At 45.8% G+C, this 9,092-nt stretch overlaps 1 pseudogene; it reads left to right on the forward strand.

Annotated features, from left to right (window-relative positions):
* Positions 1-1,991: 1,991 nt before the first annotated feature.
* On the forward strand, positions 1,992-8,763 carry LOC136540913 (peroxisomal ATPase PEX1-like; annotated as a pseudogene).
* Positions 8,764-9,092: the final 329 nt, after the last annotated feature.

Genomic DNA, 9,092 nt, shown 5'->3' on the forward strand with positions numbered 1-9,092 from the left:
TAGCATGGCCGGTCTGGTTCCTCGGTGAAACCCAGCAATGCTCCTGCCCAAGGGTACCACGTTGGAGGTCCGCTCCTCCTCCTGCTCGCCTTCCACGCCTCCGTCCAACTCCTCCAGCTTCCTACTCCGGCTCCTCCTCCTCTTCCTCCTCGCTGCGGTCTCGGCACTCGCACCGGAGCCTGCTAGGCTCGGGGAGATCGTCGTCGTACTGGTGGGGCGCGGCGTGGGAGCGGGAGGTGCAGCGCAGCGCAAAGCCGCAGCGGGACGGGGCGCTGTCAAGCAGCCGCCGCCAAGGTCGCCTCCTCCCACCTACGCTGTGGACCACAGCGGCGCTCCGCCCTAGCCCCACGCGACGGCGCCTCCACCGGCAGAAGAAGTCGCATCGCATCTCCACCAGCGGGGGCGCCTAGATCCACATCTGTGAACGTCGTCGCCGCGCATCCCGTAGACGAGGCACAAGCGGGGGGGGGGGGGGGGGGGAGGTGGTGGTTCGCTACCGGACCAACCCAGCGACACTACTGCTCTGGCCCGTTCATCCCAGATCCCACCATCGCCCCCGCGTCTATGGTCCACGTCGGGGCCGACCTCGTCCGCCCAGGCCACACGACGTTAGTGTTGCTAAGCCCTCCGACCAGGCCTTAGTGTGTCGTCTCCAGGTTTGCACGGTGTTAGTGCTGCTGGTCCTATTCAATGGTTAGCCCTGCTGTTGTCTCCCTCAGATCTGCTAGATATTTAGTAGATGCAGCTAACCTTTTTTTGTTGAATTGTTGGAGCATTGGCGTATGCAAGTCAAAACTTTATACACATATTGATTTGTTGTTGAATTTAGTAGCAATATATTTTGCCATGAACGACAACAACTTTCTTGTGCCACGAAGGAACAGATGCTTGATTGATGTGTAGTAGTATTGTGCCGTGAAAGAACAACTTTCTGTTCCAACCTGAAAGTCTTGGTACCACACACAACTTACAAGCAAAATTAGGAAGGGTCTCTGATTTTTCCAGTTTTGCTAGACAATAGAATGTTCTCTAGTCAGTGTTCGTGAGCAGGAAAATTTATTTGACTCTGAATCTCTGAAAAGATGTGTGTGAGCAATACGATTCCTAAATATTGCATCTTTTTACTAAAATTTGGTGCCTGTACATAAAAACAGTGTAAGAAACTTAATCATTTTTGTACATTGTGTAGTTGTTTGAAAAATTGGAGCGAGCATCTACTGAAGGAAAAGTATAGAACAGAAAAAAATAAAACTGGATTGCTCTATCTAAGGTGAAGATGCCACTTTTTGTGCAATTGTTTTTCTTATTCCTGTCATTGCATGATCATGTGTAGGAGTCATATTTGGACTGGTATAGAATTTTATCATGTTTCTTCAAATACATTGTGATAAGTGTGTGTTCAAATGCTCTACTGCAAAGATGGATTTACCATGTGCACATAAGGGACTCTTCCTCGTGAAGACGTACTCATGTGGGCTTCCCCAGTAATAATGGCGTAGCATGTGTGGTCGCTGAGTTCTAGGACAGCAGCCCAGGACACCTCAAGTTTGTCTGATGCGCACACACGTAACCTGTTTTCTCAAATGCTCTAGTGCAAAGATGGATTTTCATAACTGTTGAAGCATGTGTTTCTCGAGCGGTAGATTTGGGTCTGGTTATATATGTATCATCTAAGTTAATTCAGATAAGGTATTTCGCCTAAAAAATTAGATGAGGTATTTGATCTAAAAAAATCAGATAAGGTATTTTTTCAGTACTTTGCTTAGTTATTCCTTTAGTGTGACTAGGATACTTGTTAGCCTGCTGTATATGTCTAAACAGTGTGTGCAATTTCAGCTAGAGGTATAAGATTAATAATAGAGAATCCATCCTGTAGGCAACAAATGCTTGTGAAACACCAAGCGAGCAGGTTTAAAATTAAATTTCTTATTCTGAAAGGAAGAACCTTGCAATTTAATGATATCATCTATTTTTTGAAGAACTGAATATACATAGATTGTTCCAATCTTGCACTTGGCAAGGCTAAGGAGTCAAGGCAAGAAATTGAAAACAGAACGAAGCACTGCTTCATTCACCTTGGATCGTCATATTTGATGATCTGGACGGTGTAATTTCAGTCTCTTCAGATCCTCAAGTGTCTCAATCATCCAGTTCTTCTGATTCTCTTGTGAGATATTTGTTTGACATTATGGATGAGTACAAGGTAAAGATATGTCATTACACTTTCCTTTATTCACATTGTTGAAATTTGTTAAGAATAAGTGTTGATTATGGTTGTTACAATTATTTTACCATGTTATCATTTTCCCTGTGAGTAGTTATTTATTTATTTTTAATGGCATGACTGCTTTCTAGGATAAGATTCGAAATACATGCGGGTATGGACCTATCGTGTTTATGGCTTCAGTTCAATCACTTCAGAGTCTTCCTCAAGACTTAACCTCTTCTGGTTACTTCTTTTTCTAATTTTCTTTAAAGTGTGCTGGTTAAAAACACATTTTTACCCTGCAGGGAGATTTGATTTCCATATTGAGCTTCCTGCTCTTGCAGTCCCTGAGCGCAAAGCACTGTTGCAGCATCAAGTTGAGGAGCATGAGTTACTGTGTTCTGAGGAAGTTCTATCAAAGATAGCATCAAAATGTGAAGGTTATGATGCATATGACTTGGTAATTCTAACTCTTATCATACAATGGTCTTTATAACCAACTTAATCGTATTTTGTGATCATAATTATGGACCAATTCTTTCAGCAAGCAAAAAAAGGGAAAACGTGCTTCTTAGGTAGTTATGATTATGAACCAAAGTCACAAATATTCACAGTAGCAGACAAATATTCTTTTGCATGGATTGAGGTGAGAAAAAGGTATTCATCTTATATGTATGCTATTGTGTCGCAGGAAATTTTGGTTGATAGGGCTGTGCATGCTGCCGCTTATCGCTTTCTTCTGCCTTCTAATGCTTCTCACAGCTCTCTGAAACGAACTTTGCTGATGGAAGATTTCTCTAAAGCAATGCATGGCTTCCTTCCGGTCGCCATGCGTGATCTTAGGAAATATGCTCCTGATGATAAAGATGGTGGTTGGGAGGATGTTGGAGGGCTAAATGAAGCAGTAACTATCATTAGAGAGGCGCACATCTTCTTGCTTTCTTGATTTAAGGGTGTTGGTTTCATCAACACTCTCATGGAAAAAAAACTAAATATTTTTAGGCACCTTTTAAGGGTGTAGATGTTCCTACTTATATTTGTGTTTCTTCTTGTAGACTCTTGAACTGCCATCAAAATACCCAAATATCTTTACCAAGGTGTCGACGAAATATGGTCGGTAGTCCACCGAGGGGGTGCTCGTGGTGGTAGATTGTCGGTAGACGGTGCGTGTAATCAGGAACCAGATGGTGACACAAGGCGCAGAGACAACGATTTAGACAGGTTCAGGCCATCTGGTCGACGTAATACCCTACGTCCTGTGTCTTTGATGTATTGTATTGAGATGTATACATATTAACCTGTCCTCTAGGGGACCCTTGTCTCTCCTTATATACTCTGAAGAGACAAGGTTACAAGTAAAGTATCCAATTTGGTACTATTACAATATCTAGTACAACTTGTAATCTTGATGTGCACGTCTTGATCTTACGGGCCGAGCCACCTCGGATGGTGCGGCCCATGTACCATCTTGTGGTACCCGGGGGTATATCCCCCACAGCTAGTCCCCGAGCACCATGTATTATGATGCGACACGTCATTTTAACCTTCTCCGAACAGTGAGGCTTGAGTTCTTGACATCTCCGACCACCGTTGTCGCCGGAGAAGTAGGTTGTCCGAAGAATGTATGGTGCTCTTAAGAAGAAAGAAAAAGATTTCCGTCCCGGGAAGTGTGCCCACTTGTATTTCTAAAAAGAAATGTAAGTACGTTTTAAAGCGTAGCGTCCTTGATCATCAGAGACGTAGAGGTTGAAAAACAAACACATTCACCGCAAGGTGAAGTGTGCCCACTTAGTCCCCGAGCCTGGTAGTAGGTGACGTAGGCACGTGGTGCCAGGGTCTAAAAAGAATTCCCAGTTAAGTTGAGAATCCAATCGTCGTACAGGCGATACGAGATATACCGGCAGGTGCATCGTACCGATGTAGTCCCCGAGCTTACTGGAAGGCGAGGTATGAGCCTTGTAGTAAGGTCTAAGTGAGAAAAAATATCCCAACTATATGCGAGTTGCCAGTCACATGTAGTCGAGACGCAAAGTCCCCGAGCCGTGGTCGGAGAGTGGTCGAGGCAGTCCCCAAGCACAGGTCGAGGAGCGAGCGACGAAGTCCCAGAGCCGTGGTCGGAGAGTGGTCGAGGCAGTCCCCGAACACAGGTCGAGGAGCGAGCAACGAAGTCCCCAAGCCGTGGTCGGAGAGTGATCGAGGCAGTCCCCGAGCACAGGTTGAGGAGCGAGCGACGAAGTCCCCGAGCCGTGGTCGGAGAGTGATCGAGGCAGTCCCCGAGCATAGGTCGAGGAGCAAGCAACGAAGTCCCCGAGCGTAGGTCGAGGAGCGAGCGACGAAGTCCCCGAGCATAGCTCGAAATTCCTGTAGATAAATATGTAGAATGGTAGTACATGATGTACAAAATAATAAATTATGGAGAAAAAATCAGCGGTGAAGAAAATACGCTCAGCAGTCATGAGCATGATGTGATAAAGCAGTTGGTGCTTTGTAAACATCAGTGTTAATGTGAAGTTTGTGTTTATACTTAATATAATTGCCCGACCAGTTAGTATGTAGCTGAATCTCCAGCCCTAGCTAGCCCATTAACCATAACGCGGGGCGCGGAGCCCGTGCACGTGTAGGATGAACAAAGCATCGCTAAGGAGCCGCTACCAACCACCCATAACACAGAGGGCAGACGCTCGTGCACGTGTAGGGAGGAGCCGAAGACAGGGCCTTTTCTGGAGACATCAAGCGTCAACATGACTGGTCGAGGATTTGCATTAAGTATAGCTGTATGTTATATTTAAGATTGTATACATGAACAAACATTATTTGAAGAATAACCATGACGAGGACATTGTGGAGAAACGTCGTGATGAAAATTATATTAAATATAAATATTAGAAGTGTACTTATCTTTGGATAGAAGTCCGGTCGGCGGTGATGAAGTCGTCCGGTCCTCGAGCTTTCCGACCTGTCATCATGACGGTGGTCGCGGTTATCATAGCGCCGTTCTTCGCGGCGATCATTATTGCGACGTGGTCTGGTGGTCGATGTGGTCGGAGCTCGGCGGAGCCGCTCGGGACGTGGTCAACGTGGTCGGAGCTCGGCGGAGCTGCTCGGGACGTGGTTGGCGCGGTCTTTGGTCGACGTGGTCGGAGCTCGGTGGAGCTGCTCGGGATGTGGTTGGCGTGGTCTTTGGTCGATGTGGTCAGAGCTCAGCGGAGCTGCTCGGGACGTGGTTGGCGCGGTCTTTGGTCGACGTGGTCGGAGCTCGGCGGAGCCGTTTGGTATGGCTCGCTAGTCGGCTCACTTGATAGCTCGGCGTGCTCAACGTGGCTCGCTTGTGGCTCGGCGCGGCTCGCTTGATTGCTCGATGTGGCTTGGTGTCGCTCACTAGACAGCTCAGATGGCTCGCTTGATGGATCGACGCGGCTGCTCGGACGACTCGCTTGGCTCGACGTGGCTCGCTTGGCTCGCTCGGAGTTGTTATAATCGGACGATTCACATGCTGCTGTAGTCGAAGTCAATCGGGCATGGTCGGAGCATGTGTTCTGTGTAAAGGCCGGGCTCACGGATGATCAGCAGAGGTGAGGCGAAGTGTGGGATCTTCCTTGCCGCTCCAGACAGTAGCACGGGGCCTCGGTGAGACAATCATCATGGGGATCTAAAATTGAATCCGTCTTGCAAACAGCAGCCGAAGGCAGCATGCCTTGGTCAACTTGCATGAACGTACATGTAAGGCCTCCGTTTGCTTGTGGTTGATCCGCATCCATATATCTTGATGTAAAAAATCGGCTTGCATGTCTGTACTCCGGTGCATGAAGATGCACGTGGACCTCCTTGTCGTGGCTTGCATGAAGATGCATACAGATCCCCTGATTATTGCCATGAGTTGCCGTGTGTGCAGCCGAATCTTGTCCCATCGAAAGATGCATAATTTGTTGAGCCCTAGAAGTTGGGCTCTGTCGTGGCAGCAGCATTAAGGCCAGATGCATGGAGCTCGCAACGCCGAGTTGTCGCAGATCTTGTTTGACGACGGATGTCCGGCGCGGGAAGCCGAGTCGCTGCGAATGACGTTGACGAAGAAAATTGCCATCTGATTTGCCGGAAGATCAGCGTGCATAACCCCTAAAGGGGGACCCCTACCTGGCGTGCCACTGTCGACGAAATATGGTCGGCAGTCCACCGAGGGGGGTGCCCGTGGTGGTAGATTATCGGTAGACGGTGCGCGTAATCAGGAACCAGATGGTGACACAAGGCGCAGAGACAACGATTTAGACAGGTTCGGGCCGTCTGGTCGACGTAATACCCTACGTCATGTGTCTTTGGTGTATTGTATTGAGATGTATACAGATTAACCTGTCCTCTAGGGGACCCTTGTCTCTCCTTATATACTCCGAAGAGACAAGGTTACAAGTAAAGTATCCAATTTGGTACTATTACAATATCTAGTACAACTTGTAATCTTGATGTGCACGCTTTAATCTTACGGGCCGGGCCACCTCGAATGGTGCGGCCCATGTACCATCTTGTGGTACCCGGGGGTATATCCCCCACACAAGGCACCTGTGCGGTTGCGGTCAAACATTCTCTTGTATGGACCACCTGGATGTGGTAAAACTCACATTGTGAGAGCTGCAACTGCTGCTTGTTCTTTGCGATTCATTTCAGTCAAGGGTCCAGAGCTATTGAATAAGTATATTGGTTCATCTGAGCAATCTGTAAGGAACTTTTCATTCCTTTGAGCATTACACAAACGTTTATGCCTTTTCCCTTTTTCTTATGCTAAAGATATTTGAAGACTTAGGATATTTCCTTGTAGCTTTTTTACACAACCCTGTTCTCCAGTTACGAGTATAGGTGTTGATCAGAATTACAGAAGACACCTAGATCATCTCGTTTGTAATGTTAGTAAACCAATTCCAGGTTGGCGACTTTTTTGCAAAGGCCGTTGCAGCAGCACCTTGCCTATTATTCTTTGATGAATTTGACTCCATTGCACCCCAATGAGGAGCCCATAGTGCTGGAGTTTCTGATCGTGTAGTTAATCAGGTAAGCAACTGTCTCATACTCTCCTTGCTGCTATAATGATAGATTGTCTTATCTTAATTGTTATTTCCACAAAATAAAAGAACAATCTAAGTGTGCATTTTTCGTTTGTATGCAGTTCTTGACGGAACTGGATGGTGTGGAAACCTTGACTGGAGTATTTGTATTTGCAGCTACGAGGTTAGCTGTGCAAAGCATGCCAACTGTTATAGTTTCTACAGTCCTAGTCTCGAGCTCTTTTATTCTGTACTTTTACAGAGAGATGAAAATGCCGTGAGGATATTTTTTGGGCTGATCTTAGGGAAATTGTGACTAAGTAGCTTGTTTATTTAATTATTTTGTGTTGAGTCTTTTGATGGGATTGCTTATTGTTTTGCACAGCAACCCACAGCTAATTGATGCTGCGCTCTTGCGGCCTGGAAGGTTTGATCGTCTAGTCTTTTGTGATTTCCCTCGATGGGATGAACATTTAGAAATTCTGAAGGTGCATTCTAGGACGGTGAGCCTTCTTTCTGGAAAATGGTTGTTGTTGCTTCTGTGACGTTTTCCTGTGTTGACTGTCATGATTGGGAGATTTCACGTCATAATATCTAGCTTCACCAAAATTTCCAGGCATTATGTGCTTTGTTTGTTATCTTGCATCTTTAGAACAGCGCTACCTTTTGTCTTGCCCGTTTTTCAGCCTCTCTTGATTGAGGTCTCATTTGTAATCTTGTTCAACTTTGTGAATGATTTTAAGCTGAGAAGGTTAATACATTTATGCATATTGTGAATCTGTATGAATTCACGAGACTATGAGAGTGCTATCGTCATTGTCATTAATGTTGTCAATGGTTGCTTCTTTTCTAATGTCTTCAGGTTTCGCTGGCAAGTGATGCCAGTCTCGAAGATGTTGCTTCTCTAACTGAAGGATTTACTGGTGCTGATCTGGCTGCTATTCTAACGGATGCTGGATTAGCAGCAGTTCATGAACTTTTGTACAACCAGGAGAACGGTGTCCCAGAAAGAGAACCATGCATCAGCAAAGAACTTCTCATGTCTGTCACTAGGAAGGCTAGACCTTCCACACCAGCAGACGAGAAGAAGCGGTATGATAGAGAGTTTGGTGAATTCGTGTCATCCAGGAAGTCTATTTCGACAAAGGTGCACCTCATTCTCATTTTTAAATCCTCAAAAGTCAAACCATGATGTTTTCGTTGAAAAGTTCTAGTATCTGGTTAGTATTTTTTGCTACATGATGAGATTCATGGAATAATTACTGGAAGAATTCGGTGCAGGCAAGAGAGTCCAAAGGCAAAAAGGTCACACTAGCTTGAGCCTTTCCTTGGGCAATATTGATGTGCTGCAAAAATTGGACAGTATGGCAGCACTCTTTATGGTCTCCATCAGTTCTCAGAAATTTGAATTTGCTGAGCATTTCGATGAACTACTTTTCATTATACATCGGACACTAATCTGGTTATTATTATCTGACTAGTGGCCCACATGAAGGCTGCTAACTGGTGTACTTATCAAGTCATGCCACATGCAATCATTCGAAGAGAAACAAAATGTACAAAGAAACCTTACAAAGGGTCACTTGTGTTAGTATACTTGGATGGGGCAGGGCCATTGGAGGAACCTGCAGGTGGTCGAAGGTGCTGCAATCAGGGTTTCATAGCACTTGTCACAAATCTTGTACGATGGTGAATAGTAGGAATAGAACTTCGAAGAGGAAACGCGGTAATCCTCGGCTGTTCTGTAATTAATGTTATGATGAACGATCCGCTTCTTAACGTGCAGCAGTCATCTTAGATAGATCGTAGATGTGCTCGCCTACTTGGTGGGGGCCTCTAGCTAGGGGATAAGCTAG

This window comes from Miscanthus floridulus, chromosome 2 (assembly GCF_019320115.1).
Source record: "Miscanthus floridulus cultivar M001 chromosome 2, ASM1932011v1, whole genome shotgun sequence".
NCBI lineage: Eukaryota > Viridiplantae > Streptophyta > Magnoliopsida > Poales > Poaceae > Miscanthus > Miscanthus floridulus.